Raw genomic sequence first — 27757 nt, 5'->3', positions numbered from 1 at the left:
GCACCTGTGCACTTCACCCCTCCAGTGAATGCTGGCCCTCTTGACCGCAGCAACATTCAGGGGCCCAACCTACACATGACACACATGACTTTCACATTTTTTTATTTCACCAATCCATCAGGCCTGTGGACCCCTGAACGGCCCAGGGCTGGCCCTCTTGACTGCAGCAAAATAAACTCTGCTGCACGAGCTTGGGCCCTGTGTGCAAACAACCTGACTCGCACACTAAACTCTTTCTTTCTTTCACCAATAAATCAGGGGAAAGCGCGAACGCAGTCCCCCACTACCAGAAATAATGCAGTCGAGAATCCCGCATTTGGGGACATCGCAGGGGTCAGCAAATCCGATGTGCAATGGATGAGCCTCACCCTGGGAGCTCTGCCTTGCTGATCACAGATGCTCCCCTGCCAGGTAAGTATGAGTTGCGAGCCAGAGGGCAGGGCTTGGGCCTGTTCTGGAAGCCCCGCTAAGCGAGGGTGAGAAGGCCGGCCCTGACCCAGCCCCAGCCCTCCCGGAAGCCCTGAGCGTCTGCGGAGCTGCCTGTCCCACGTGCAGGGGGAAGCTCCGGCAGGCAGAGCCCAGCAGAAGAGGCACATTGTGGCACAGTTCATGTCTCCCACCAGGCCCTGCTCGGCCTGAGATTTGCATAAATTCGGACCTGGCTGCCAGCCAGCAGGCCCAGTCGGAAAGCGAGCAGGCCTGGCGCAGTGGGCCCACTGGCCCGTCGGCCCCAGGCGGGTCCATGGCCCTCCTGAGCCGACAGGTCACCCCGCTTAACAAGAGCGTCTCGGGTGGGGTGCCCCCCGCCAGGACACGGCAAGGCCGTGAAGGCAAGGCCCGATCGTGCCCGATCGGTGCTCGGACGGGGCGGGCGGCAGCGGCGGCCGGGAGCCAGTCTCACCCCTGCCCCCAAAACCCCAGGAGCTGGCTGGGCCTTCCTTAGGTTGGAGGGCCTGGGCGCGAAAGCAGAGCCCGGGCAGGGCAGGCTGGCTTCAAGAACTACCGGGGCACCTGATATCATGGGGCGCACAAGTCTGGGGTTAGGCACCTGTGCACTTCACCCCTCCAGTGAATGCTGGCCCTCTTGACCGCAGCAACATTCAGGGGCCCAACCTACACATGACACACATGACTTTCACATTTTTTTATTTCACCAATCCATCAGGCCTGTGGACCCCTGAACGGCCCAGGGCTGGCCCTCTTGACTGCAGCAAAATAAACTCTGCTGCACGAGCTTGGGCCCTGTGTGCAAACAACCTGACTCGCACACTAAACTCTTTCTTTCTTTCACCAATAAATCAGGGGAAAGCGCGAACGCAGTCCCCCACTACCAGAAATAATGCAGTCGAGAATCCCGCATTTGGGGACATCGCAGGGGTCAGCAAATCCGATGTGCAATGGAGGAGTCTCACCCTGGGAGCTCTGCCTTGCTGATCACAGATGCTCCCCTGCCAGGTAAGTATGAGTTGCGAGCCAGAGGGCAGGGCTTGGGCCTGTTCTGGAAGCCCCGCTAAGCGAGGGTGAGAAGGCCGGCCCTGACCCAGCCCCAGCCCTCCCGGAAGCCCTGAGCGTCTGCGGAGCTGCCTGTCCCACGTGCAGGGGGAAGCTCCGGCAGGCAGAGCCCAGCAGAAGAGGCACATTGTGGCACAGTTCATGTCTCCCACCAGGCCCTGCTCGGCCTGAGATTTGCATAAATTCGGACCTGGCTGCCAGCCAGCAGGCCCAGTCGGAAAGCGAGCAGGCCTGGCGCAGTGGGCCCACTGGCCCGTCGGCCCCAGGCGGGTCCATGGCCCTCCTGAGCCGACAGGTCACCCCGCTTAACAAGAGCGTCTCGGGTGGGGTGCCCCCCGCCAGGACACGGCAAGGCCCGATCGTGCCCGATCGGTGCTCGGACGGGGCGGGCGGCAGCGGCGGCCGGGAGCCAGTTTCACCCCTGCCCCCAAAACCCCAGGAGCTGGCTGGGCCTTCCTTAGGTTGGAGGGCCTGGGCGCGAAAGCAGAGCCCGGGCAGGGCAGGCTGGCTTCAAGAACTACCGGGGCACCTGATATCATGGGGCGCACAAGTCTGGGGTTAGGCACCTGTGCACTTCACCCCTCCAGTGAATGCTGGCCCTCTTGACCGCAGCAACATTCAGGGGCCCAACCTACACATGACACACATGACTTTCACATTTTTTTATTTCACCAATCCATCAGGCCTGTGGACCCCTGAACGGCCCAGGGCTGGCCCTCTTGACTGCAGCAAAATAAACTCTGCTGCACGAGCTTGGGCCCTGTGTGCAAACAACCTGACTCGCACACTAAACTCTTTCTTTCTTTCACCAATAAATCAGGGGAAAGCGCGAACGCAGTCCCCCACTACCAGAAATAATGCAGTCGAGAATCCCGCATTTGGGGACATCGCAGGGGTCAGCAAATCCGATGTGCAATGGATGAGCCTCACCCTGGGAGCTCTGCCTTGCTGATCACAGATGCTCCCCTGCCAGGTAAGTATGAGTTGCGAGCCAGAGGGCAGGGCTTGGGCCTGTTCTGGAAGCCCCGCTAAGCGAGGGTGAGAAGGCCGGCCCTGACCCAGCCCCAGCCCTCCCGGAAGCCCTGAGCGTCTGCGGAGCTGCCTGTCCCACGTGCAGGGGGAAGCTCCGGCAGGCAGAGCCCAGCAGAAGAGGCACATTGTGGCACAGTTCATGTCTCCCACCAGGCCCTGCTCGGCCTGAGATTTGCATAAATTCGGACCTGGCTGCCAGCCAGCAGGCCCAGTCGGAAAGCGAGCAGGCCTGGCGCAGTGGGCCCACTGGCCCGTCGGCCCCAGGCGGGTCCATGGCCCTCCTGAGCCGACAGGTCACCCCGCTTAACAAGAGCGTCTCGGGTGGGGTGCCCCCCGCCAGGACACGGCAAGGCCCGATCGTGCCCGATCGGTGCTCGGACGGGGCGGGCGGCAGCGGCGGCCGGGAGCCAGTTTCACCCCTGCCCCCAAAACCCCAGGAGCTGGCTGGGCCTTCCTTAGGTTGGAGGGCCTGGGCGCGAAAGCAGAGCCCGGGCAGGGCAGGCTGGCTTCAAGAACTACCGGGGCACCTGATATCATGGGGCGCACAAGTCTGGGGTTAGGCACCTGTGCACTTCACCCCTCCAGTGAATGCTGGCCCTCTTGACCGCAGCAACATTCAGGGGCCCAACCTACACATGACACACATGACTTTCACATTTTTTTATTTCACCAATCCATCAGGCCTGTGGACCCCTGAACGGCCCAGGGCTGGCCCTCTTGACTGCAGCAAAATAAACTCTGCTGCACGAGCTTGGGCCCTGTGTGCAAACAACCTGACTCGCACACTAAACTCTTTCTTTCTTTCACCAATAAATCAGGGGAAAGCGCGAACGCAGTCCCCCACTACCAGAAATAATGCAGTCAAGAATCCCGCATTTGGGGACATCGCAGGGGTCAGCAAATCCGATGTGCAATGGATGAGCCTCACCCTGGGAGCTCTGCCTTGCTGATCACAGATGCTCCCCTGCCAGGTAAGTATGAGTTGCGAGCCAGAGGGCAGGGCTTGGGCCTGTTCTGGAAGCCCCGCTAAGCGAGGGTGAGAAGGCCGGCCCTGACCCAGCCCCAGCCCTCCCGGAAGCCCTGAGCGTCTGCGGAGCTGCCTGTCCCACGTGCAGGGGGAAGCTCCGGCAGGCAGAGCCCAGCAGAAGAGGCACATTGTGGCACAGTTCATGTCTCCCACCAGGCCCTGCTCGGCCTGAGATTTGCATAAATTCGGACCTGGCTGCCAGCCAGCAGGCCCAGTCGGAAAGCGAGCAGGCCTGGCGCAGTGGGCCCACTGGCCCGTCGGCCCCAGGCGGGTCCATGGCCCTCCTGAGCCGACAGGTCACCCCGCTTAACAAGAGCGTCTCGGGTGGGGTGCCCCCCGCCAGGACACGGCAAGGCCGTGAAGGCAAGGCCCGATCGTGCCCGATCGGTGCTCGGACGGGGCGGGCGGCAGCGGCGGCCGGGAGCCAGTCTCACCCCTGCCCCCAAAACCCCAGGAGCTGGCTGGGCCTTCCTTAGGTTGGAGGGCCTGGGCGCGAAAGCAGAGCCCGGGCAGGGCAGGCTGGCTTCAAGAACTACCGGGGCACCTGATATCATGGGGCGCACAAGTCTGGGGTTAGGCACCTGTGCACTTCACCCCTCCAGTGAATGCTGGCCCTCTTGACCGCAGCAACATTCAGGGGCCCAACCTACACATGACACACATGACTTTCACATTTTTTTATTTCACCAATCCATCAGGCCTGTGGACCCCTGAACGGCCCAGGGCTGGCCCTCTTGACTGCAGCAAAATAAACTCTGCTGCACGAGCTTGGGCCCTGTGTGCAAACAACCTGACTCGCACACTAAACTCTTTCTTTCTTTCACCAATAAATCAGGGGAAAGCGCGAACGCAGTCCCCCACTACAGAAATAATGCAGTCGAGAATCCCGCATTTGGGGACATCGCAGGGGTCAGCAAATCCGATGTGCAATGGAGGAGTCTCACCCTGGGAGCTCTGCCTTGCTGATCACAGATGCTCCCCTGCCAGGTAAGTATGAGTTGCGAGCCAGAGGGCAGGGCTTGGGCCTGTTCTGGAAGCCCCGCTAAGCGAGGGTGAGAAGGCCGGCCCTGACCCAGCCCCAGCCCTCCCGGAAGCCCTGAGCGTCTGCGGAGCTGCCTGTCCCACGTGCAGGGGGAAGCTCCGGCAGGCAGAGCCCAGCAGAAGAGGCACATTGTGGCACAGTTCATGTCTCCCACCAGGCCCTGCTCGGCCTGAGATTTGCATAAATTCGGACCTGGCTGCCAGCCAGCAGGCCCAGTCGGAAAGCGAGCAGGCCTGGCGCAGTGGGCCCACTGGCCCGTCGGCCCCAGGCGGGTCCATGGCCCTCCTGAGCCGACAGGTCACCCCGCTTAACAAGAGCGTCTCGGGTGGGGTGCCCCCCGCCAGGACACGGCAAGGCCCGATCGTGCCCGATCGGTGCTCGGACGGGGCGGGCGGCAGCGGCGGCCGGGAGCCAGTTTCACCCCTGCCCCCAAAACCCCAGGAGCTGGCTGGGCCTTCCTTAGGTTGGAGGGCCTGGGCGCGAAAGCAGAGCCCGGGCAGGGCAGGCTGGCTTCAAGAACTACCGGGGCACCTGATATCATGGGGCGCACAAGTCTGGCGTTAGGCACCTGTGCACTTCACCCCTCCAGTGAATGCTGGCCCTCTTGACCGCAGCAACATTCAGGGGCCCAACCTACACATGACACACATGACTTTCACATTTTTTTATTTCACCAATCCATCAGGCCTGTGGACCCCTGAACGGCCCAGGGCTGGCCCTCTTGACTGCAGCAAAATAAACTCTGCTGCACGAGCTTGGGCCCTGTGTGCAAACAACCTGACTCGCACACTAAACTCTTTCTTTCTTTCACCAATAAATCAGGGGAAAGCGCGAACGCAGTCCCCCACTACCAGAAATAATACAGTCGAGAATCCCGCATTTGGGGACATCGCAGGGGTCAGCAAATCCGATGTGCAATGGATGAGCCTCACCCTGGGAGCTCTGCCTTGCTGATCACAGATGCTCCCCTGCCAGGTAAGTATGAGTTGCGAGCCAGAGGGCAGGGCTTGGGCCTGTTCTGGAAGCCCCGCTAAGCGAGGGTGAGAAGGCCGGCCCTGACCCAGCCCCAGCCCTCCCGGAAGCCCTGAGCGTCTGCGGAGCTGCCTGTCCCACGTGCAGGGGGAAGCTCCGGCAGGCAGAGCCCAGCAGAAGAGGCACATTGTGGCACAGTTCATGTCTCCCACCAGGCCCTGCTCGGCCTGAGATTTGCATAAATTCGGACCTGGCTGCCAGCCAGCAGGCCCAGTCGGAAAGCGAGCAGGCCTGGCGCAGTGGGCCCACTGGCCCGTCGGCCCCAGGCGGGTCCATGGCCCTCCTGAGCCGACAGGTCACCCCGCTTAACAAGAGCGTCTCGGGTGGGGTGCCCCCCGCCAGGACACGGCAAGGCCCGATCGTGCCCGATCGGTGCTCGGACGGGGCGGGCGGCAGCGGCGGCCGGGAGCCAGTTTCACCCCTGCCCCCAAAACCCCAGGAGCTGGCTGGGCCTTCCTTAGGTTGGAGGGCCTGGGCGCGAAAGCAGAGCCCGGGCAGGGCAGGCTGGCTTCAAGAACTACCGGGGCACCTGATATCATGGGGCGCACAAGTCTGGGGTTAGGCACCTGTGCACTTCACCCCTCCAGTGAATGCTGGCCCTCTTGACCGCAGCAACATTCAGGGGCCCAACCTACACATGACACACATGACTTTCACATTTTTTTATTTCACCAATCCATCAGGCCTGTGGACCCCTGAACGGCCCAGGGCTGGCCCTCTTGACTGCAGCAAAATAAACTCTGCTGCACGAGCTTGGGCCCTGTGTGCAAACAACCTGACTCGCACACTAAACTCTTTCTTTCTTTCACCAATAAATCAGGGGAAAGCGCGAACGCAGTCCCCCACTACCAGAAATAATGCAGTCGAGAATCCCGCATTTGGGGACATCGCAGGGGTCAGCAAATCCGATGTGCAATGGATGAGCCTCACCCTGGGAGCTCTGCCTTGCTGATCACAGATGCTCCCCTGCCAGGTAAGTATGAGTTGCGAGCCAGAGGGCAGGGCTTGGGCCTGTTCTGGAAGCCCCGCTAAGCGAGGGTGAGAAGGCCGGCCCTGACCCAGCCCCAGCCCTCCCGGAAGCCCTGAGCGTCTGCGGAGCTGCCTGTCCCACGTGCAGGGGGAAGCTCCGGCAGGCAGAGCCCAGCAGAAGAGGCACATTGTGGCACAGTTCATGTCTCCCACCAGGCCCTGCTCGGCCTGAGATTTGCATAAATTCGGACCTGGCTGCCAGCCAGCAGGCCCAGTCGGAAAGCGAGCAGGCCTGGCGCAGTGGGCCCACTGGCCCGTCGGCCCCAGGCGGGTCCATGGCCCTCCTGAGCCGACAGGTCACCCCGCTTAACAAGAGCGTCTCGGGTGGGGTGCCCCCCGCCAGGACACGGCAAGGCCGTGAAGGCAAGGCCCGATCGTGCCCGATCGGTGCTCGGACGGGGCGGGCGGCAGCGGCGGCCGGGAGCCAGTTTCACCCCTGCCCCCAAAACCCCAGGAGCTGGCTGGGCCTTCCTTAGGTTGGAGGGCCTGGGCGCGAAAGCAGAGCCCGGGCAGGGCAGGCTGGCTTCAAGAACTACCGGGGCACCTGATATCATGGGGTGCACAAGTCTGGGGTTAGGCACCTGTGCACTTCACCCCTCCAGTGAATGCTGGCCCTCTTGACCGCAGCAACATTCAGGGGCCCAACCTACACATGACACACATGACTTTCACATTTTTTTATTTCACCAATCCATCAGGCCTGTGGACCCCTGAACGGCCCAGGGCTGGCCCTCTTGACTGCAGCAAAATAAACTCTGCTGCACGAGCTTGGGCCCTGTGTGCAAACAACCTGACTCGCACACTAAACTCTTTCTTTCTTTCACCAATAAATCAGGGGAAAGCGCGAACGCAGTCCCCCACTACCAGAAATAATGCAGTCGAGAATCCCGCATTTGGGGACATCGCAGGGGTCAGCAAATCCGATGTGCAATGGATGAGCCTCACCCTGGGAGCTCTGCCTTGCTGATCACAGATGCTCCCCTGCCAGGTAAGTATGAGTTGCGAGCCAGAGGGCAGGGCTTGGGCCTGTTCTGGAAGCCCCGCTAAGCGAGGGTGAGAAGGCCGGCCCTGACCCAGCCCCAGCCCTCCCGGAAGCCCTGAGCGTCTGCGGAGCTGCCTGTCCCACGTGCAGGGGGAAGCTCCGGCAGGCAGAGCCCAGCAGAAGAGGCACATTGTGGCACAGTTCATGTCTCCCACCAGGCCCTGCTCGGCCTGAGATTTGCATAAATTCGGACCTGGCTGCCAGCCAGCAGGCCCAGTCGGAAAGCGAGCAGGCCTGGCGCAGTGGGCCCACTGGCCCGTCGGCCCCAGGCGGGTCCATGGCCCTCCTGAGCCGACAGGTCACCCCGCTTAACAAGAGCGTCTCGGGTGGGGTGCCCCCCGCCAGGACACGGCAAGGCCGTGAAGGCAAGGCCCGATCGTGCCCGATCGGTGCTCGGACGGGGCGGGCGGCAGCGGCGGCCGGGAGCCAGTCTCACCCCTGCCCCCAAAACCCCAGGAGCTGGCTGGGCCTTCCTTAGGTTGGAGGGCCTGGGCGCGAAAGCAGAGCCCGGGCAGGGCAGGCTGGCTTCAAGAACTACCGGGGCACCTGATATCATGGGGCGCACAAGTCTGGGGTTAGGCACCTGTGCACTTCACCCCTCCAGTGAATGCTGGCCCTCTTGACCGCAGCAACATTCAGGGGCCCAACCTACACATGACACACATGACTTTCACATTTTTTTATTTCACCAATCCATCAGGCCTGTGGACCCCTGAACGGCCCAGGGCTGGCCCTCTTGACTGCAGCAAAATAAACTCTGCTGCACGAGCTTGGGCCCTGTGTGCAAACAACCTGACTCGCACACTAAACTCTTTCTTTCTTTCACCAATAAATCAGGGGAAAGCGCGAACGCAGTCCCCCACTACCAGAAATAATGCAGTCGAGAATCCCGCATTTGGGGACATCGCAGGGGTCAGCAAATCCGATGTGCAATGGAGGAGTCTCACCCTGGGAGCTCTGCCTTGCTGATCACAGATGCTCCCCTGCCAGGTAAGTATGAGTTGCGAGCCAGAGGGCAGGGCTTGGGCCTGTTCTGGAAGCCCCGCTAAGCGAGGGTGAGAAGGCCGGCCCTGACCCAGCCCCAGCCCTCCCGGAAGCCCTGAGCGTCTGCGGAGCTGCCTGTCCCACGTGCAGGGGGAAGCTCCGGCAGGCAGAGCCCAGCAGAAGAGGCACATTGTGGCACAGTTCATGTCTCCCACCAGGCCCTGCTCGGCCTGAGATTTGCATAAATTCGGACCTGGCTGCCAGCCAGCAGGCCCAGTCGGAAAGCGAGCAGGCCTGGCGCAGTGGGCCCACTGGCCCGTCGGCCCCAGGCGGGTCCATGGCCCTCCTGAGCCGACAGGTCACCCCGCTTAACAAGAGCGTCTCGGGTGGGGTGCCCCCCGCCAGGACACGGCAAGGCCGTGAAGGCAAGGCCCGATCGGTGCTCGGACGGGGCGGGCGGCAGCGGCGGCCGGGAGCCAGTCTCACCCCTGCCCCCAAAACCCCAGGAGCTGGCCGGGCCTTCCTTAGGTTGGAGGGCCTGGGCGCGAAAGCAGAGCCCGGGCAGGGCAGGCTGGCTTCAAGAACTACCGGGGCACCTGATATCATGGGGCGCACAAGTCTGGGGTTAGGCACCTGTGCACTTCACCCCTCCAGTGAATGCTGGCCCTCTTGACCGCAGCAACATTCAGGGGCCCAACCTACACATGACACACATGACTTTCACATTTTTTTATTTCACCAATCCATCAGGCCTGTGGACCCCTGAACGGCCCAGGGCTGGCCCTCTTGACTGCAGCAAAATAAACTCTGCTGCACGAGCTTGGGCCCTGTGAGCAAACAACCTGACTCGCACACTAAACTCTTTCTTTCTTTCACCAATAAATCAGGGGAAAGCGCGAACGCAGTCCCCCACTACCAGAAATAATGCAGTCGAGAATCCCGCATTTGGGGACATCGCAGGGGTCAGCAAATCCGATGTGCAATGGATGAGCCTCACCCTGGGAGCTCTGCCTTGCTGATCACAGATGCTCCCCTGCCAGGTAAGTATGAGTTGCGAGCCAGAGGGCAGGGCTTGGGCCTGTTCTGGAAGCCCCGCTAAGCGAGGGTGAGAAGGCCGGCCCTGACCCAGCCCCAGCCCTCCCGGAAGCCCTGAGCGTCTGCGGAGCTGCCTGTCCCACGTGCAGGGGGAAGCTCCGGCAGGCAGAGCCCAGCAGAAGAGGCACATTGTGGCACAGTTCATGTCTCCCACCAGGCCCTGCTCGGCCTGAGATTTGCATAAATTCGGACCTGGCTGCCAGCCAGCAGGCCCAGTCGGAAAGCGAGCAGGCCTGGCGCAGTGGGCCCACTGGCCCGTCGGCCCCAGGCGGGTCCATGGCCCTCCTGAGCCGACAGGTCACCCCGCTTAACAAGAGCGTCTCGGGTGGGGTGCCCCCCGCCAGGACACGGCAAGGCCCGATCGTGCCCGATCGGTGCTCGGACGGGGCGGGCGGCAGCGGCGGCCGGGAGCCAGTCTCACCCCTGCCCCCAAAACCCCAGGAGCTGGCTGGGCCTTCCTTAGGTTGGAGGGCCTGGGCGCGAAAGCAGAGCCCGGGCAGGGCAGGCTGGCTTCAAGAACTACCGGGGCACCTGATATCATGGGGCGCACAAGTCTGGGGTTAGGCACCTGTGCACTTCACCCCTCCAGTGAATGCTGGCCCTCTTGACCGCAGCAACATTCAGGGGCCCAACCTACACATGACACACATGACTTTCACATTTTTTTATTTCACCAATCCATCAGGCCTGTGGACCCCTGAACGGCCCAGGGCTGGCCCTCTTGACTGCAGCAAAATAAACTCTGCTGCACGAGCTTGGGCCCTGTGTGCAAACAACCTGACTCGCACACTAAACTCTTTCTTTCTTTCACCAATAAATCAGGGGAAAGCGCGAACGCAGTCCCCCACTACAGAAATAATGCAGTCGAGAATCCCGCATTTGGGGACATCGCAGGGGTCAGCAAATCCGATGTGCAATGGAGGAGTCTCACCCTGGGAGCTCTGCCTTGCTGATCACAGATGCTCCCCTGCCAGGTAAGTATGAGTTGCGAGCCAGAGGGCAGGGCTTGGGCCTGTTCTGGAAGCCCCGCTAAGCGAGGGTGAGAAGGCCGGCCCTGACCCAGCCCCAGCCCTCCCGGAAGCCCTGAGCGTCTGCGGAGCTGCCTGTCCCACGTGCAGGGGGAAGCTCCGGCAGGCAGAGCCCAGCAGAAGAGGCACATTGTGGCACAGTTCATGTCTCCCACCAGGCCCTGCTCGGCCTGAGATTTGCATAAATTCGGACCTGGCTGCCAGCCAGCAGGCCCAGTCGGAAAGCGAGCAGGCCTGGCGCAGTGGGCCCACTGGCCCGTCGGCCCCAGGCGGGTCCATGGCCCTCCTGAGCCGACAGGTCACCCCGCTTAACAAGAGCGTCTCGGGTGGGGTGCCCCCCGCCAGGACACGGCAAGGCCCGATCGTGCCCGATCGGTGCTCGGACGGGGCGGGCGGCAGCGGCGGCCGGGAGCCAGTTTCACCCCTGCCCCCAAAACCCCAGGAGCTGGCTGGGCCTTCCTTAGGTTGGAGGGCCTGGGCGCGAAAGCAGAGCCCGGGCAGGGCAGGCTGGCTTCAAGAACTACCGGGGCACCTGATATCATGGGGCGCACAAGTCTGGCGTTAGGCACCTGTGCACTTCACCCCTCCAGTGAATGCTGGCCCTCTTGACCGCAGCAACATTCAGGGGCCCAACCTACACATGACACACATGACTTTCACATTTTTTTATTTCACCAATCCATCAGGCCTGTGGACCCCTGAACGGCCCAGGGCTGGCCCTCTTGACTGCAGCAAAATAAACTCTGCTGCACGAGCTTGGGCCCTGTGTGCAAACAACCTGACTCGCACACTAAACTCTTTCTTTCTTTCACCAATAAATCAGGGGAAAGCGCGAACGCAGTCCCCCACTACCAGAAATAATACAGTCGAGAATCCCGCATTTGGGGACATCGCAGGGGTCAGCAAATCCGATGTGCAATGGATGAGCCTCACCCTGGGAGCTCTGCCTTGCTGATCACAGATGCTCCCCTGCCAGGTAAGTATGAGTTGCGAGCCAGAGGGCAGGGCTTGGGCCTGTTCTGGAAGCCCCGCTAAGCGAGGGTGAGAAGGCCGGCCCTGACCCAGCCCCAGCCCTCCCGGAAGCCCTGAGCGTCTGCGGAGCTGCCTGTCCCACGTGCAGGGGGAAGCTCCGGCAGGCAGAGCCCAGCAGAAGAGGCACATTGTGGCACAGTTCATGTCTCCCACCAGGCCCTGCTCGGCCTGAGATTTGCATAAATTCGGACCTGGCTGCCAGCCAGCAGGCCCAGTCGGAAAGCGAGCAGGCCTGGCGCAGTGGGCCCACTGGCCCGTCGGCCCCAGGCGGGTCCATGGCCCTCCTGAGCCGACAGGTCACCCCGCTTAACAAGAGCGTCTCGGGTGGGGTGCCCCCCGCCAGGACACGGCAAGGCCCGATCGTGCCCGATCGGTGCTCGGACGGGGCGGGCGGCAGCGGCGGCCGGGAGCCAGTTTCACCCCTGCCCCCAAAACCCCAGGAGCTGGCTGGGCCTTCCTTAGGTTGGAGGGCCTGGGCGCGAAAGCAGAGCCCGGGCAGGGCAGGCTGGCTTCAAGAACTACCGGGGCACCTGATATCATGGGGCGCACAAGTCTGGGGTTAGGCACCTGTGCACTTCACCCCTCCAGTGAATGCTGGCCCTCTTGACCGCAGCAACATTCAGGGGCCCAACCTACACATGACACACATGACTTTCACATTTTTTTATTTCACCAATCCATCAGGCCTGTGGACCCCTGAACGGCCCAGGGCTGGCCCTCTTGACTGCAGCAAAATAAACTCTGCTGCACGAGCTTGGGCCCTGTGTGCAAACAACCTGACTCGCACACTAAACTCTTTCTTTCTTTCACCAATAAATCAGGGGAAAGCGCGAACGCAGTCCCCCACTACCAGAAATAATGCAGTCGAGAATCCCGCATTTGGGGACATCGCAGGGGTCAGCAAATCCGATGTGCAATGGATGAGCCTCACCCTGGGAGCTCTGCCTTGCTGATCACAGATGCTCCCCTGCCAGGTAAGTATGAGTTGCGAGCCAGAGGGCAGGGCTTGGGCCTGTTCTGGAAGCCCCGCTAAGCGAGGGTGAGAAGGCCGGCCCTGACCCAGCCCCAGCCCTCCCGGAAGCCCTGAGCGTCTGCGGAGCTGCCTGTCCCACGTGCAGGGGGAAGCTCCGGCAGGCAGAGCCCAGCAGAAGAGGCACATTGTGGCACAGTTCATGTCTCCCACCAGGCCCTGCTCGGCCTGAGATTTGCATAAATTCGGACCTGGCTGCCAGCCAGCAGGCCCAGTCGGAAAGCGAGCAGGCCTGGCGCAGTGGGCCCACTGGCCCGTCGGCCCCAGGCGGGTCCATGGCCCTCCTGAGCCGACAGGTCACCCCGCTTAACAAGAGCGTCTCGGGTGGGGTGCCCCCCGCCAGGACACGGCAAGGCCGTGAAGGCAAGGCCCGATCGTGCCCGATCGGTGCTCGGACGGGGCGGGCGGCAGCGGCGGCCGGGAGCCAGTCTCACCCCTGCCCCCAAAACCCCAGGAGCTGGCTGGGCCTTCCTTAGGTTGGAGGGCCTGGGCGCGAAAGCAGAGCCCGGGCAGGGCAGGCTGGCTTCAAGAACTACCGGGGCACCTGATATCATGGGGCGCACAAGTCTGGGGTTAGGCACCTGTGCACTTCACCCCTCCAGTGAATGCTGGCCCTCTTGACCGCAGCAACATTCAGGGGCCCAACCTACACATGACACACATGACTTTCACATTTTTTTATTTCACCAATCCATCAGGCCTGTGGACCCCTGAACGGCCCAGGGCTGGCCCTCTTGACTGCAGCAAAATAAACTCTGCTGCACGAGCTTGGGCCCTGTGTGCAAACAACCTGACTCGCACACTAAACTCTTTCTTTCTTTCACCAATAAATCAGGGGAAAGCGCGAACGCAGTCCCCCACTACCAGAAATAATGCAGTCGAGAATCCCGCATTTGGGGACATCGCAGGGGTCAGCAAATCCGATGTGCAATGGAGGAGTCTCACCCTGGGAGCTCTGCCTTGCTGATCACAGATGCTCCCCTGCCAGGTAAGTATGAGTTGCGAGCCAGAGGGCAGGGCTTGGGCCTGTTCTGGAAGCCCCGCTAAGCGAGGGTGAGAAGGCCGGCCCTGACCCAGCCCCAGCCCTCCCGGAAGCCCTGAGCGTCTGCGGAGCTGCCTGTCCCACGTGCAGGGGGAAGCTCCGGCAGGCAGAGCCCAGCAGAAGAGGCACATTGTGGCACAGTTCATGTCTCCCACCAGGCCCTGCTCGGCCTGAGATTTGCATAAATTCGGACCTGGCTGCCAGCCAGCAGGCCCAGTCGGAAAGCGAGCAGGCCTGGCGCAGTGGGCCCACTGGCCCGTCGGCCCCAGGCGGGTCCATGGCCCTCCTGAGCCGACAGGTCACCCCGCTTAACAAGAGCGTCTCGGGTGGGGTGCCCCCCGCCAGGACACGGCAAGGCCGTGAAGGCAAGGCCCGATCGGTGCTCGGACGGGGCGGGCGGCAGCGGCGGCCGGGAGCCAGTCTCACCCCTGCCCCCAAAACCCCAGGAGCTGGCCGGGCCTTCCTTAGGTTGGAGGGCCTGGGCGCGAAAGCAGAGCCCGGGCAGGGCAGGCTGGCTTCAAGAACTACCGGGGCACCTGATATCATGGGGCGCACAAGTCTGGGGTTAGGCACCTGTGCACTTCACCCCTCCAGTGAATGCTGGCCCTCTTGACCGCAGCAACATTCAGGGGCCCAACCTACACATGACACACATGACTTTCACATTTTTTTATTTCACCAATCCATCAGGCCTGTGGACCCCTGAACGGCCCAGGGCTGGCCCTCTTGACTGCAGCAAAATAAACTCTGCTGCACGAGCTTGGGCCCTGTGAGCAAACAACCTGACTCGCACACTAAACTCTTTCTTTCTTTCACCAATAAATCAGGGGAAAGCGCGAACGCAGTCCCCCACTACCAGAAATAATGCAGTCGAGAATCCCGCATTTGGGGACATCGCAGGGGTCAGCAAATCCGATGTGCAATGGATGAGCCTCACCCTGGGAGCTCTGCCTTGCTGATCACAGATGCTCCCCTGCCAGGTAAGTATGAGTTGCGAGCCAGAGGGCAGGGCTTGGGCCTGTTCTGGAAGCCCCGCTAAGCGAGGGTGAGAAGGCCGGCCCTGACCCAGCCCCAGCCCTCCCGGAAGCCCTGAGCGTCTGCGGAGCTGCCTGTCCCACGTGCAGGGGGAAGCTCCGGCAGGCAGAGCCCAGCAGAAGAGGCACATTGTGGCACAGTTCATGTCTCCCACCAGGCCCTGCTCGGCCTGAGATTTGCATAAATTCGGACCTGGCTGCCAGCCAGCAGGCCCAGTCGGAAAGCGAGCAGGCCTGGCGCAGTGGGCCCACTGGCCCGTCGGCCCCAGGCGGGTCCATGGCCCTCCTGAGCCGACAGGTCACCCCGCTTAACAAGAGCGTCTCGGGTGGGGTGCCCCCCGCCAGGACACGGCAAGGCCCGATCGTGCCCGATCGGTGCTCGGACGGGGCGGGCGGCAGCGGCGGCCGGGAGCCAGTTTCACCCCTGCCCCCAAAACCCCAGGAGCTGGCTGGGCCTTCCTTAGGTTGGAGGGCCTGGGCGCGAAAGCAGAGCCCGGGCAGGGCAGGCTGGCTTCAAGAACTACCGGGGCACCTGATATCATGGGGCGCACAAGTCTGGGGTTAGGCACCTGTGCACTTCACCCCTCCAGTGAATGCTGGCCCTCTTGACCGCAGCAACATTCAGGGGCCCAACCTACACATGACACACATGACTTTCACATTTTTTTATTTCACCAATCCATCAGGCCTGTGGACCCCTGAACGGCCCAGGGCTGGCCCTCTTGACTGCAGCAAAATAAACTCTGCTGCACGAGCTTGGGCCCTGTGTGCAAACAACCTGACTCGCACACTAAACTCTTTCTTTCTTTCACCAATAAATCAGGGGAAAGCGCGAACGCAGTCCCCCACTACCAGAAATAATGCAGTCGAGAATCCCGCATTTGGGGACATCGCAGGGGTCAGCAAATCCGATGTGCAATGGATGAGCCTCACCCTGGGAGCTCTGCCTTGCTGATCACAGATGCTCCCCTGCCAGGTAAGTATGAGTTGCGAGCCAGAGGGCAGGGCTTGGGCCTGTTCTGGAAGCCCCGCTAAGCGAGGGTGAGAAGGCCGGCCCTGACCCAGCCCCAGCCCTCCCGGAAGCCCTGAGCGTCTGCGGAGCTGCCTGTCCCACGTGCAGGGGGAAGCTCCGGCAGGCAGAGCCCAGCAGAAGAGGCACATTGTGGCACAGTTCATGTCTCCCACCAGGCCCTGCTCGGCCTGAGATTTGCATAAATTCGGACCTGGCTGCCAGCCAGCAGGCCCAGTCGGAAAGCGAGCAGGCCTGGCGCAGTGGGCCCACTGGCCCGTCGGCCCCAGGCGGGTCCATGGCCCTCCTGAGCCGACAGGTCACCCCGCTTAACAAGAGCGTCTCGGGTGGGGTGCCCCCCGCCAGGACACGGCAAGGCCCGATCGTGCCCGATCGGTGCTCGGACGGGGCGGGCGGCAGCGGCGGCCGGGAGCCAGTTTCACCCCTGCCCCCAAAACCCCAGGAGCTGGCTGGGCCTTCCTTAGGTTGGAGGGCCTGGGCGCGAAAGCAGAGCCCGGGCAGGGCAGGCTGGCTTCAAGAACTACCGGGGCACCTGATATCATGGGGCGCACAAGTCTGGGGTTAGGCACCTGTGCACTTCACCCCTCCAGTGAATGCTGGCCCTCTTGACCGCAGCAACATTCAGGGGCCCAACCTACACATGACACACATGACTTTCACATTTTTTTATTTCACCAATCCATCAGGCCTGTGGACCCCTGAACGGCCCAGGGCTGGCCCTCTTGACTGCAGCAAAATAAACTCTGCTGCACGAGCTTGGGCCCTGTGTGCAAACAACCTGACTCGCACACTAAACTCTTTCTTTCTTTCACCAATAAATCAGGGGAAAGCGCGAACGCAGTCCCCCACTACCAGAAATAATACAGTCGAGAATCCCGCATTTGGGGACATCGCAGGGGTCAGCAAATCCGATGTGCAATGGATGAGCCTCACCCTGGGAGCTCTGCCTTGCTGATCACAGATGCTCCCCTGCCAGGTAAGTATGAGTTGCGAGCCAGAGGGCAGGGCTTGGGCCTGTTCTGGAAGCCCCGCTAAGCGAGGGTGAGAAGGCCGGCCCTGACCCAGCCCCAGCCCTCCCGGAAGCCCTGAGCGTCTGCGGAGCTGCCTGTCCCACGTGCAGGGGGAAGCTCCGGCAGGCAGAGCCCAGCAGAAGAGGCACATTGTGGCACAGTTCATGTCTCCCACCAGGCCCTGCTCGGCCTGAGATTTGCATAAATTCGGACCTGGCTGCCAGCCAGCAGGCCCAGTCGGAAAGCGAGCAGGCCTGGCGCAGTGGGCCCACTGGCCCGTCGGCCCCAGGCGGGTCCATGGCCCTCCTGAGCCGACAGGTCACCCCGCTTAACAAGAGCGTCTCGGGTGGGGTGCCCCCCGCCAGGACACGGCAAGGCCCGATCGTGCCCGATCGGTGCTCGGACGGGGCGGGCGGCAGCGGCGGCCGGGAGCCAGTTTCACCCCTGCCCCCAAAACCCCAGGAGCTGGCTGGGCCTTCCTTAGGTTGGAGGGCCTGGGCGCGAAAGCAGAGCCCGGGCAGGGCAGGCTGGCTTCAAGAACTACCGGGGCACCTGATATCATGGGGTGCACAAGTCTGGGGTTAGGCACCTGTGCACTTCACCCCTCCAGTGAATGCTGGCCCTCTTGACCGCAGCAACATTCAGGGGCCCAACCTACACATGACACACATGACTTTCACATTTTTTTATTTCACCAATCCATCAGGCCTGTGGACCCCTGAACGGCCCAGGGCTGGCCCTCTTGACTGCAGCAAAATAAACTCTGCTGCACGAGCTTGGGCCCTGTGTGCAAACAACCTGACTCGCACACTAAACTCTTTCTTTCTTTCACCAATAAATCAGGGGAAAGCGCGAACGCAGTCCCCCACTACCAGAAATAATGCAGTCGAGAATCCCGCATTTGGGGACATCGCAGGGGTCAGCAAATCCGATGTGCAATGGATGAGCCTCACCCTGGGAGCTCTGCCTTGCTGATCACAGATGCTCCCCTGCCAGGTAAGTATGAGTTGCGAGCCAGAGGGCAGGGCTTGGGCCTGTTCTGGAAGCCCCGCTAAGCGAGGGTGAGAAGGCCGGCCCTGACCCAGCCCCAGCCCTCCCGGAAGCCCTGAGCGTCTGCGGAGCTGCCTGTCCCACGTGCAGGGGGAAGCTCCGGCAGGCAGAGCCCAGCAGAAGAGGCACATTGTGGCACAGTTCATGTCTCCCACCAGGCCCTGCTCGGCCTGAGATTTGCATAAATTCGGACCTGGCTGCCAGCCAGCAGGCCCAGTCGGAAAGCGAGCAGGCCTGGCGCAGTGGGCCCACTGGCCCGTCGGCCCCAGGCGGGTCCATGGCCCTCCTGAGCCGACAGGTCACCCCGCTTAACAAGAGCGTCTCGGGTGGGGTGCCCCCCGCCAGGACACGGCAAGGCCGTGAAGGCAAGGCCCGATCGTGCCCGATCGGTGCTCGGACGGGGCGGGCGGCAGCGGCGGCCGGGAGCCAGTTTCACCCCTGCCCCCAAAACCCCAGGAGCTGGCTGGGCCTTCCTTAGGTTGGAGGGCCTGGGCGCGAAAGCAGAGCCCGGGCAGGGCAGGCTGGCTTCAAGAACTACCGGGGCACCTGATATCATGGGGTGCACAAGTCTGGGGTTAGGCACCTGTGCACTTCACCCCTCCAGTGAATGCTGGCCCTCTTGACCGCAGCAACATTCAGGGGCCCAACCTACACATGACACACATGACTTTCACATTTTTTTATTTCACCAATCCATCAGGCCTGTGGACCCCTGAACGGCCCAGGGCTGGCCCTCTTGACTGCAGCAAAATAAACTCTGCTGCACGAGCTTGGGCCCTGTGTGCAAACAACCTGACTCGCACACTAAACTCTTTCTTTCTTTCACCAATAAATCAGGGGAAAGCGCGAACGCAGTCCCCCACTACCAGAAATAATGCAGTCGAGAATCCCGCATTTGGGGACATCGCAGGGGTCAGCAAATCCGATGTGCAATGGATGAGCCTCACCCTGGGAGCTCTGCCTTGCTGATCACAGATGCTCCCCTGCCAGGTAAGTATGAGTTGCGAGCCAGAGGGCAGGGCTTGGGCCTGTTCTGGAAGCCCCGCTAAGCGAGGGTGAGAAGGCCGGCCCTGACCCAGCCCCAGCCCTCCCGGAAGCCCTGAGCGTCTGCGGAGCTGCCTGTCCCACGTGCAGGGGGAAGCTCCGGCAGGCAGAGCCCAGCAGAAGAGGCACATTGTGGCACAGTTCATGTCTCCCACCAGGCCCTGCTCGGCCTGAGATTTGCATAAATTCGGACCTGGCTGCCAGCCAGCAGGCCCAGTCGGAAAGCGAGCAGGCCTGGCGCAGTGGGCCCACTGGCCCGTCGGCCCCAGGCGGGTCCATGGCCCTCCTGAGCCGACAGGTCACCCCGCTTAACAAGAGCGTCTCGGGTGGGGTGCCCCCCGCCAGGACACGGCAAGGCCCGATCGTGCCCGATCGGTGCTCGGACGGGGCGGGCGGCAGCGGCGGCCGGGAGCCAGTTTCACCCCTGCCCCCAAAACCCCAGGAGCTGGCTGGGCCTTCCTTAGGTTGGAGGGCCTGGGCGCGAAAGCAGAGCCCGGGCAGGGCAGGCTGGCTTCAAGAACTACCGGGGCACCTGATATCATGGGGCGCACAAGTCTGGGGTTAGGCACCTGTGCACTTCACCCCTCCAGTGAATGCTGGCCCTCTTGACCGCAGCAACATTCAGGGGCCCAACCTACACATGACACACATGACTTTCACATTTTTTTATTTCACCAATCCATCAGGCCTGTGGACCCCTGAACGGCCCAGGGCTGGCCCTCTTGACTGCAGCAAAATAAACTCTGCTGCACGAGCTTGGGCCCTGTGTGCAAACAACCTGACTCGCACACTAAACTCTTTCTTTCTTTCACCAATAAATCAGGGGAAAGCGCGAACGCAGTCCCCCACTACCAGAAATAATGCAGTCGAGAATCCCGCATTTGGGGACATCGCAGGGGTCAGCAAATCCGATGTGCAATGGATGAGCCTCACCCTGGGAGCTCTGCCTTGCTGATCACAGATGCTCCCCTGCCAGGTAAGTATGAGTTGCGAGCCAGAGGGCAGGGCTTGGGCCTGTTCTGGAAGCCCCGCTAAGCGAGGGTGAGAAGGCCGGCCCTGACCCAGCCCCAGCCCTCCCGGAAGCCCTGAGCGTCTGCGGAGCTGCCTGTCCCACGTGCAGGGGGAAGCTCCGGCAGGCAGAGCCCAGCAGAAGAGGCACATTGTGGCACAGTTCATGTCTCCCACCAGGCCCTGCTCGGCCTGAGATTTGCATAAATTCGGACCTGGCTGCCAGCCAGCAGGCCCAGTCGGAAAGCGAGCAGGCCTGGCGCAGTGGGCCCACTGGCCCGTCGGCCCCAGGCGGGTCCATGGCCCTCCTGAGCCGACAGGTCACCCCGCTTAACAAGAGCGTCTCGGGTGGGGTGCCCCCCGCCAGGACACGGCAAGGCCCGATCGTGCCCGATCGGTGCTCGGACGGGGCGGGCGGCAGCGGCGGCCGGGAGCCAGTTTCACCCCTGCCCCCAAAACCCCAGGAGCTGGCTGGGCCTTCCTTAGGTTGGAGGGCCTGGGCGCGAAAGCAGAGCCCGGGCAGGGCAGGCTGGCTTCAAGAACTACCGGGGCACCTGATATCATGGGGCGCACAAGTCTGGGGTTAGGCACCTGTGCACTTCACCCCTCCAGTGAATGCTGGCCCTCTTGACCGCAGCAACATTCAGGGGCCCAACCTACACATGACACACATGACTTTCACATTTTTTTATTTCACCAATCCATCAGGCCTGTGGACCCCTGAACGGCCCAGGGCTGGCCCTCTTGACTGCAGCAAAATAAACTCTGCTGCACGAGCTTGGGCCCTGTGTGCAAACAACCTGACTCGCACACTAAACTCTTTCTTTCTTTCACCAATAAATCAGGGGAAAGCGCGAACGCAGTCCCCCACTACCAGAAATAATACAGTCGAGAATCCCGCATTTGGGGACATCGCAGGGGTCAGCAAATCCGATGTGCAATGGATGAGCCTCACCCTGGGAGCTCTGCCTTGCTGATCACAGATGCTCCCCTGCCAGGTAAGTATGAGTTGCGAGCCAGAGGGCAGGGCTTGGGCCTGTTCTGGAAGCCCCGCTAAGCGAGGGTGAGAAGGCCGGCCCTGACCCAGCCCCAGCCCTCCCGGAAGCCCTGAGCGTCTGCGGAGCTGCCTGTCCCACGTGCAGGGGGAAGCTCCGGCAGGCAGAGCCCAGCAGAAGAGGCACATTGTGGCACAGTTCATGTCTCCCACCAGGCCCTGCTCGGCCTGAGATTTGCATAAATTCGGACCTGGCTGCCAGCCAGCAGGCCCAGTCGGAAAGCGAGCAGGCCTGGCGCAGTGGGCCCACTGGCCCGTCGGCCCCAGGCGGGTCCATGGCCCTCCTGAGCCGACAGGTCACCCCGCTTAACAAGAGCGTCTCGGGTGGGGTGCCCCCCGCCAGGACACGGCAAGGCCCGATCGTGCCCGATCGGTGCTCGGACGGGGCGGGCGGCAGCGGCGGCCGGGAGCCAGTTTCACCCCTGCCCCCAAAACCCCAGGAGCTGGCTGGGCCTTCCTTAGGTTGGAGGGCCTGGGCGCGAAAGCAGAGCCCGGGCAGGGCAGGCTGGCTTCAAGAACTACCGGGGCACCTGATATCATGGGGTGCACAAGTCTGGGGTTAGGCACCTGTGCACTTCACCCCTCCAGTGAATGCTGGCCCTCTTGACCGCAGCAACATTCAGGGGCCCAACCTACACATGACACACATGACTTTCACATTTTTTTATTTCACCAATCCATCAGGCCTGTGGACCCCTGAACGGCCCAGGGCTGGCCCTCTTGACTGCAGCAAAATAAACTCTGCTGCACGAGCTTGGGCCCTGTGTGCAAACAACCTGACTCGCACACTAAACTCTTTCTTTCTTTCACCAATAAATCAGGGGAAAGCGCGAACGCAGTCCCCCACTACCAGAAATAATGCAGTCGAGAATCCCGCATTTGGGGACATCGCAGGGGTCAGCAAATCCGATGTGCAATGGATGAGCCTCACCCTGGGAGCTCTGCCTTGCTGATCACAGATGCTCCCCTGCCAGGTAAGTATGAGTTGCGAGCCAGAGGGCAGGGCTTGGGCCTGTTCTGGAAGCCCCGCTAAGCGAGGGTGAGAAGGCCGGCCCTGACCCAGCCCCAGCCCTCCCGGAAGCCCTGAGCGTCTGCGGAGCTGCCTGTCCCACGTGCAGGGGGAAGCTCCGGCAGGCAGAGCCCAGCAGAAGAGGCACATTGTGGCACAGTTCATGTCTCCCACCAGGCCCTGCTCGGCCTGAGATTTGCATAAATTCGGACCTGGCTGCCAGCCAGCAGGCCCAGTCGGAAAGCGAGCAGGCCTGGCGCAGTGGGCCCACTGGCCCGTCGGCCCCAGGCGGGTCCATGGCCCTCCTGAGCCGACAGGTCACCCCGCTTAACAAGAGCGTCTCGGGTGGGGTGCCCCCCGCCAGGACACGGCAAGGCCGTGAAGGCAAGGCCCGATCGTGCCCGATCGGTGCTCGGACGGGGCGGGCGGCAGCGGCGGCCGGGAGCCAGTCTCACCCCTGCCCCCAAAACCCCAGGAGCTGGCTGGGCCTTCCTTAGGTTGGAGGGCCTGGGCGCGAAAGCAGAGCCCGGGCAGGGCAGGCTGGCTTCAAGAACTACCGGGGCACCTGATATCATGGGGCGCACAAGTCTGGGGTTAGGCACCTGTGCACTTCACCCCTCCAGTGAATGCTGGCCCTCTTGACCGCAGCAACATTCAGGGGCCCAACCTACACATGACACACATGACTTTCACATTTTTTTATTTCACCAATCCATCAGGCCTGTGGACCCCTGAACGGCCCAGGGCTGGCCCTCTTGACTGCAGCAAAATAAACTCTGCTGCACGAGCTTGGGCCCTGTGTGCAAACAACCTGACTCGCACACTAAACTCTTTCTTTCTTTCACCAATAAATCAGGGGAAAGCGCGAACGCAGTCCCCCACTACCAGAAATAATGCAGTCGAGAATCCCGCATTTGGGGACATCGCAGGGGTCAGCAAATCCGATGTGCAATGGAGGAGTCTCACCCTGGGAGCTCTGCCTTGCTGATCACAGATGCTCCCCTGCCAGGTAAGTATGAGTTGCGAGCCAGAGGGCAGGGCTTGGGCCTGTTCTGGAAGCCCCGCTAAGCGAGGGTGAGAAGGCCGGCCCTGACCCAGCCCCAGCCCTCCCGGAAGCCCTGAGCGTCTGCGGAGCTGCCTGTCCCACGTGCAGGGGGAAGCTCCGGCAGGCAGAGCCCAGCAGAAGAGGCACATTGTGGCACAGTTCATGTCTCCCACCAGGCCCTGCTCGGCCTGAGATTTGCATAAATTCGGACCTGGCTGCCAGCCAGCAGGCCCAGTCGGAAAGCGAGCAGGCCTGGCGCAGTGGGCCCACTGGCCCGTCGGCCCCAGGCGGGTCCATGGCCCTCCTGAGCCGACAGGTCACCCCGCTTAACAAGAGCGTCTCGGGTGGGGTGCCCCCCGCCAGGACACGGCAAGGCCGTGAAGGCAAGGCCCGATCGGTGCTCGGACGGGGCGGGCGGCAGCGGCGGCCGGGAGCCAGTCTCACCCCTGCCCCCAAAACCCCAGGAGCTGGCCGGGCCTTCCTTAGGTTGGAGGGCCTGGGCGCGAAAGCAGAGCCCGGGCAGGGCAGGCTGGCTTCAAGAACTACCGGGGCACCTGATATCATGGGGCGCACAAGTCTGGGGTTAGGCACCTGTGCACTTCACCCCTCCAGTGAATGCTGGCCCTCTTGACCGCAGCAACATTCAGGGGCCCAACCTACACATGACACACATGACTTTCACATTTTTTTATTTCACCAATCCATCAGGCCTGTGGACCCCTGAACGGCCCAGGGCTGGCCCTCTTGACTGCAGCAAAATAAACTCTGCTGCACGAGCTTGGGCCCTGTGAGCAAACAACCTGACTCGCACACTAAACTCTTTCTTTCTTTCACCAATAAATCAGGGGAAAGCGCGAACGCAGTCCCCCACTACCAGAAATAATGCAGTCGAGAATCCCGCATTTGGGGACATCGCAGGGGTCAGCAAATCCGATGTGCAATGGATGAGCCTCACCCTGGGAGCTCTGCCTTGCTGATCACAGATGCTCCCCTGCCAGGTAAGTATGAGTTGCGAGCCAGAGGGCAGGGCTTGGGCCTGTTCTGGAAGCCCCGCTAAGCGAGGGTGAGAAGGCCGGCCCTGACCCAGCCCCAGCCCTCCCGGAAGCCCTGAGCGTCTGCGGAGCTGCCTGTCCCACGTGCAGGGGGAAGCTCCGGCAGGCAGAGCCCAGCAGAAGAGGCACATTGTGGCACAGTTCATGTCTCCCACCAGGCCCTGCTCGGCCTGAGATTTGCATAAATTCGGACCTGGCTGCCAGCCAGCAGGCCCAGTCGGAAAGCGAGCAGGCCTGGCGCAGTGGGCCCACTGGCCCGTCGGCCCCAGGCGGGTCCATGGCCCTCCTGAGCCGACAGGTCACCCCGCTTAACAAGAGCGTCTCGGGTGGGGTGCCCCCCGCCAGGACACGGCAAGGCCCGATCGTGCCCGATCGGTGCTCGGACGGGGCGGGCGGCAGCGGCGGCCGGGAGCCAGTTTCACCCCTGCCCCCAAAACCCCAGGAGCTGGCTGGGCCTTCCTTAGGTTGGAGGGCCTGGGCGCGAAAGCAGAGCCCGGGCAGGGCAGGCTGGCTTCAAGAACTACCGGGGCACCTGATATCATGGGGCGCACAAGTCTGGGGTTAGGCACCTGTGCACTTCACCCCTCCAGTGAATGCTGGCCCTCTTGACCGCAGCAACATTCAGGGGCCCAACCTACACATGACACACATGACTTTCACATTTTTTTATTTCACCAATCCATCAGGCCTGTGGACCCCTGAACGGCCCAGGGCTGGCCCTCTTGACTGCAGCAAAATAAACTCTGCTGCACGAGCTTGGGCCCTGTGTGCAAACAACCTGACTCGCACACTAAACTCTTTCTTTCTTTCACCAATAAATCAGGGGAAAGCGCGAACGCAGTCCCCCACTACCAGAAATAATGCAGTCGAGAATCCCGCATTTGGGGACATCGCAGGGGTCAGCAAATCCGATGTGCAATGGATGAGCCTCACCCTGGGAGCTCTGCCTTGCTGATCACAGATGCTCCCCTGCCAGGTAAGTATGAGTTGCGAGCCAGAGGGCAGGGCTTGGGCCTGTTCTGGAAGCCCCGCTAAGCGAGGGTGAGAAGGCCGGCCCTGACCCAGCCCCAGCCCTCCCGGAAGCCCTGAGCGTCTGCGGAGCTGCCTGTCCCACGTGCAGGGGGAAGCTCCGGCAGGCAGAGCCCAGCAGAAGAGGCACATTGTGGCACAGTTCATGTCTCCCACCAGGCCCTGCTCGGCCTGAGATTTGCATAAATTCGGACCTGGCTGCCAGCCAGCAGGCCCAGTCGGAAAGCGAGCAGGCCTGGCGCAGTGGGCCCACTGGCCCGTCGGCCCCAGGCGGGTCCATGGCCCTCCTGAGCCGACAGGTCACCCCGCTTAACAAGAGCGTCTCGGGTGGGGTGCCCCCCGCCAGGACACGGCAAGGCCCGATCGTGCCCGATCGGTGCTCGGACGGGGCGGGCGGCAGCGGCGGCCGGGAGCCAGTTTCACCCCTGCCCCCAAAACCCCAGGAGCTGGCTGGGCCTTCCTTAGGTTGGAGGGCCTGGGCGCGAAAGCAGAGCCCGGGCAGGGCAGGCTGGCTTCAAGAACTACCGGGGCACCTGATATCATGGGGCGCACAAGTCTGGGGTTAGGCACCTGTGCACTTCACCCCTCCAGTGAATGCTGGCCCTCTTGACCGCAGCAACATTCAGGGGCCCAACCTACACATGACACACATGACTTTCACATTTTTTTATTTCACCAATCCATCAGGCCTGTGGACCCCTGAACGGCCCAGGGCTGGCCCTCTTGACTGCAGCAAAATAAACTCTGCTGCACGAGCTTGGGCCCTGTGTGCAAACAACCTGACTCGCACACTAAACTCTTTCTTTCTTTCACCAATAAATCAGGGGAAAGCGCGAACGCAGTCCCCCACTACCAGAAATAATACAGTCGAGAATCCCGCATTTGGGGACATCGCAGGGGTCAGCAAATCCGATGTGCAATGGATGAGCCTCACCCTGGGAGCTCTGCCTTGCTGATCACAGATGCTCCCCTGCCAGGTAAGTATGAGTTGCGAGCCAGAGGGCAGGGCTTGGGCCTGTTCTGGAAGCCCCGCTAAGCGAGGGTGAGAAGGCCGGCCCTGACCCAGCCCCAGCCCTCCCGGAAGCCCTGAGCGTCTGCGGAGCTGCCTGTCCCACGTGCAGGGGGAAGCTCCGGCAGGCAGAGCCCAGCAGAAGAGGCACATTGTGGCACAGTTCATGTCTCCCACCAGGCCCTGCTCGGCCTGAGATTTGCATAAATTCGGACCTGGCTGCCAGCCAGCAGGCCCAGTCGGAAAGCGAGCAGGCCTGGCGCAGTGGGCCCACTGGCCCGTCGGCCCCAGGCGGGTCCATGGCCCTCCTGAGCCGACAGGTCACCCCGCTTAACAAGAGCGTCTCGGGTGGGGTGCCCCCCGCCAGGACACGGCAAGGCCCGATCGTGCCCGATCGGTGCTCGGACGGGGCGGGCGGCAGCGGCGGCCGGGAGCCAGTTTCACCCCTGCCCCCAAAACCCCAGGAGCTGGCTGGGCCTTCCTTAGGTTGGAGGGCCTGGGCGCGAAAGCAGAGCCCGGGCAGGGCAGGCTGGCTTCAAGAACTACCGGGGCACCTGATATCATGGGGCGCACAAGTCTGGGGTTAGGCACCTGTGCACTTCACCCCTCCAGTGAATGCTGGCCCTCTTGACCGCAGCAACATTCAGGGGCCCAACCTACACATGACACACATGACTTTCACATTTTTTTATTTCACCAATCCATCAGGCCTGTGGACCCCTGAACGGCCCAGGGCTGGCCCTCTTGACTGCAGCAAAATAAACTCTGCTGCACGAGCTTGGGCCCTGTGTGCAAACAACCTGACTCTGCACACTAAACTCTTTCTTTCTTTCACCAATAAATCAGGGGAAAGCGCGAACGCAGTCCCCCACTACCAGAAATAATGCAGTCGAGAATCCCGCATTTGGGGACATCGCAGGGGTCAGCAAATCCGATGTGCAATGGATGAGCCTCACCCTGGGAGCTCTGCCTTGCTGATCACAGATGCTCCCCTGCCAGGTAAGTATGAGTTGCGAGCCAGAGGGCAGGGCTTGGGCCTGTTCTGGAAGCCCCGCTAAGCGAGGGTGAGAAGGCCGGCCCTGACCCAGCCCCAGCCCTCCCGGAAGCCCTGAGCGTCTGCGGAGCTGCCTGTCCCACGTGCAGGGGGAAGCTCCGGCAGGCAGAGCCCAGCAGAAGAGGCACATTGTGGCACAGTTCATGTCTCCCACCAGGCCCTGCTCGGCCTGAGATTTGCATAAATTCGGACCTGGCTGCCAGCCAGCAGGCCCAGTCGGAAAGCGAGCAGGCCTGGCGCAGTGGGCCCACTGGCCCGTCGGCCCCAGGCGGGTCCATGGCCCTCCTGAGCCGACAGGTCACCCCGCTTAACAAGAGCGTCTCGGGTGGGGTGCCCCCCGCCAGGACACGGCAAGGCCGTGAAGGCAAGGCCCGATCGTGCCCGATCGGTGCTCGGACGGGG

General features: G+C 62.1%; 27 non-coding genes across 27 annotated transcripts; all 27 read right to left on the bottom strand.

Annotated features, from left to right (window-relative positions):
- Positions 1-255: 255 nt before the first annotated feature.
- LOC138529185 (U1 spliceosomal RNA) lies at positions 256-419 on the bottom strand. Its single transcript, XR_011284524.1, has one exon. It is a non-coding gene; the product is annotated as a U1 spliceosomal RNA (small nuclear RNA).
- Positions 420-1299: 880 nt separating this feature from the next.
- LOC138528877 (U1 spliceosomal RNA) lies at positions 1300-1463 on the bottom strand. Its single transcript, XR_011284276.1, has one exon. It is a non-coding gene; the product is annotated as a U1 spliceosomal RNA (small nuclear RNA).
- Positions 1464-2329: 866 nt separating this feature from the next.
- On the bottom strand, positions 2330-2493 carry LOC138529184 (U1 spliceosomal RNA). The gene has a single exon (XR_011284523.1). It is a non-coding gene; the product is annotated as a U1 spliceosomal RNA (small nuclear RNA).
- Positions 2494-3359: 866 nt separating this feature from the next.
- On the bottom strand, positions 3360-3523 carry LOC138529462 (U1 spliceosomal RNA). The gene has a single exon (XR_011284799.1). It is a non-coding gene; the product is annotated as a U1 spliceosomal RNA (small nuclear RNA).
- Positions 3524-4403: 880 nt separating this feature from the next.
- On the bottom strand, positions 4404-4566 carry LOC138528914 (U1 spliceosomal RNA). Its single transcript, XR_011284313.1, has one exon. It is a non-coding gene; the product is annotated as a U1 spliceosomal RNA (small nuclear RNA).
- Positions 4567-5432: 866 nt separating this feature from the next.
- On the bottom strand, positions 5433-5596 carry LOC138529377 (U1 spliceosomal RNA). Its single transcript, XR_011284714.1, has one exon. It is a non-coding gene; the product is annotated as a U1 spliceosomal RNA (small nuclear RNA).
- An 866-nt stretch (positions 5597-6462) lies between these two features.
- Positions 6463-6626, bottom strand: LOC138529183 (U1 spliceosomal RNA). The gene has a single exon (XR_011284522.1). It is a non-coding gene; the product is annotated as a U1 spliceosomal RNA (small nuclear RNA).
- Positions 6627-7506: 880 nt separating this feature from the next.
- LOC138529181 (U1 spliceosomal RNA) lies at positions 7507-7670 on the bottom strand. The gene has a single exon (XR_011284520.1). It is a non-coding gene; the product is annotated as a U1 spliceosomal RNA (small nuclear RNA).
- An 880-nt stretch (positions 7671-8550) lies between these two features.
- LOC138529497 (U1 spliceosomal RNA) lies at positions 8551-8714 on the bottom strand. Its single transcript, XR_011284833.1, has one exon. It is a non-coding gene; the product is annotated as a U1 spliceosomal RNA (small nuclear RNA).
- An 870-nt stretch (positions 8715-9584) lies between these two features.
- On the bottom strand, positions 9585-9748 carry LOC138529180 (U1 spliceosomal RNA). Its single transcript, XR_011284519.1, has one exon. It is a non-coding gene; the product is annotated as a U1 spliceosomal RNA (small nuclear RNA).
- An 866-nt stretch (positions 9749-10614) lies between these two features.
- LOC138528913 (U1 spliceosomal RNA) lies at positions 10615-10777 on the bottom strand. The gene has a single exon (XR_011284312.1). It is a non-coding gene; the product is annotated as a U1 spliceosomal RNA (small nuclear RNA).
- An 866-nt stretch (positions 10778-11643) lies between these two features.
- On the bottom strand, positions 11644-11807 carry LOC138529376 (U1 spliceosomal RNA). The gene has a single exon (XR_011284713.1). It is a non-coding gene; the product is annotated as a U1 spliceosomal RNA (small nuclear RNA).
- Positions 11808-12673: 866 nt separating this feature from the next.
- On the bottom strand, positions 12674-12837 carry LOC138529179 (U1 spliceosomal RNA). Its single transcript, XR_011284518.1, has one exon. It is a non-coding gene; the product is annotated as a U1 spliceosomal RNA (small nuclear RNA).
- An 880-nt stretch (positions 12838-13717) lies between these two features.
- Positions 13718-13881, bottom strand: LOC138529496 (U1 spliceosomal RNA). The gene has a single exon (XR_011284832.1). It is a non-coding gene; the product is annotated as a U1 spliceosomal RNA (small nuclear RNA).
- Positions 13882-14751: 870 nt separating this feature from the next.
- Positions 14752-14915, bottom strand: LOC138529178 (U1 spliceosomal RNA). Its single transcript, XR_011284517.1, has one exon. It is a non-coding gene; the product is annotated as a U1 spliceosomal RNA (small nuclear RNA).
- Positions 14916-15781: 866 nt separating this feature from the next.
- LOC138529177 (U1 spliceosomal RNA) lies at positions 15782-15945 on the bottom strand. Its single transcript, XR_011284516.1, has one exon. It is a non-coding gene; the product is annotated as a U1 spliceosomal RNA (small nuclear RNA).
- An 866-nt stretch (positions 15946-16811) lies between these two features.
- On the bottom strand, positions 16812-16975 carry LOC138529375 (U1 spliceosomal RNA). The gene has a single exon (XR_011284712.1). It is a non-coding gene; the product is annotated as a U1 spliceosomal RNA (small nuclear RNA).
- Positions 16976-17841: 866 nt separating this feature from the next.
- LOC138529176 (U1 spliceosomal RNA) lies at positions 17842-18005 on the bottom strand. Its single transcript, XR_011284515.1, has one exon. It is a non-coding gene; the product is annotated as a U1 spliceosomal RNA (small nuclear RNA).
- Positions 18006-18885: 880 nt separating this feature from the next.
- On the bottom strand, positions 18886-19049 carry LOC138529175 (U1 spliceosomal RNA). Its single transcript, XR_011284514.1, has one exon. It is a non-coding gene; the product is annotated as a U1 spliceosomal RNA (small nuclear RNA).
- An 866-nt stretch (positions 19050-19915) lies between these two features.
- Positions 19916-20079, bottom strand: LOC138529174 (U1 spliceosomal RNA). The gene has a single exon (XR_011284513.1). It is a non-coding gene; the product is annotated as a U1 spliceosomal RNA (small nuclear RNA).
- Positions 20080-20945: 866 nt separating this feature from the next.
- LOC138529374 (U1 spliceosomal RNA) lies at positions 20946-21109 on the bottom strand. Its single transcript, XR_011284711.1, has one exon. It is a non-coding gene; the product is annotated as a U1 spliceosomal RNA (small nuclear RNA).
- Positions 21110-21975: 866 nt separating this feature from the next.
- Positions 21976-22139, bottom strand: LOC138529172 (U1 spliceosomal RNA). The gene has a single exon (XR_011284512.1). It is a non-coding gene; the product is annotated as a U1 spliceosomal RNA (small nuclear RNA).
- An 880-nt stretch (positions 22140-23019) lies between these two features.
- On the bottom strand, positions 23020-23183 carry LOC138529495 (U1 spliceosomal RNA). The gene has a single exon (XR_011284831.1). It is a non-coding gene; the product is annotated as a U1 spliceosomal RNA (small nuclear RNA).
- An 870-nt stretch (positions 23184-24053) lies between these two features.
- LOC138529171 (U1 spliceosomal RNA) lies at positions 24054-24217 on the bottom strand. The gene has a single exon (XR_011284511.1). It is a non-coding gene; the product is annotated as a U1 spliceosomal RNA (small nuclear RNA).
- An 866-nt stretch (positions 24218-25083) lies between these two features.
- Positions 25084-25247, bottom strand: LOC138529169 (U1 spliceosomal RNA). The gene has a single exon (XR_011284509.1). It is a non-coding gene; the product is annotated as a U1 spliceosomal RNA (small nuclear RNA).
- An 866-nt stretch (positions 25248-26113) lies between these two features.
- On the bottom strand, positions 26114-26277 carry LOC138529373 (U1 spliceosomal RNA). Its single transcript, XR_011284710.1, has one exon. It is a non-coding gene; the product is annotated as a U1 spliceosomal RNA (small nuclear RNA).
- An 867-nt stretch (positions 26278-27144) lies between these two features.
- Positions 27145-27308, bottom strand: LOC138529168 (U1 spliceosomal RNA). Its single transcript, XR_011284508.1, has one exon. It is a non-coding gene; the product is annotated as a U1 spliceosomal RNA (small nuclear RNA).
- Positions 27309-27757: the final 449 nt, after the last annotated feature.

Source organism: Ambystoma mexicanum, chromosome 7q (genome assembly GCF_040938575.1).
Source record: "Ambystoma mexicanum isolate Mex_15411 chromosome 7q, UKY_AmexF1_1, whole genome shotgun sequence".
In the NCBI taxonomy this organism is placed as follows: domain Eukaryota; kingdom Metazoa; phylum Chordata; class Amphibia; order Caudata; family Ambystomatidae; genus Ambystoma; species Ambystoma mexicanum.
This window is presented reverse-complemented; position numbering and strand designations above follow the sequence as displayed.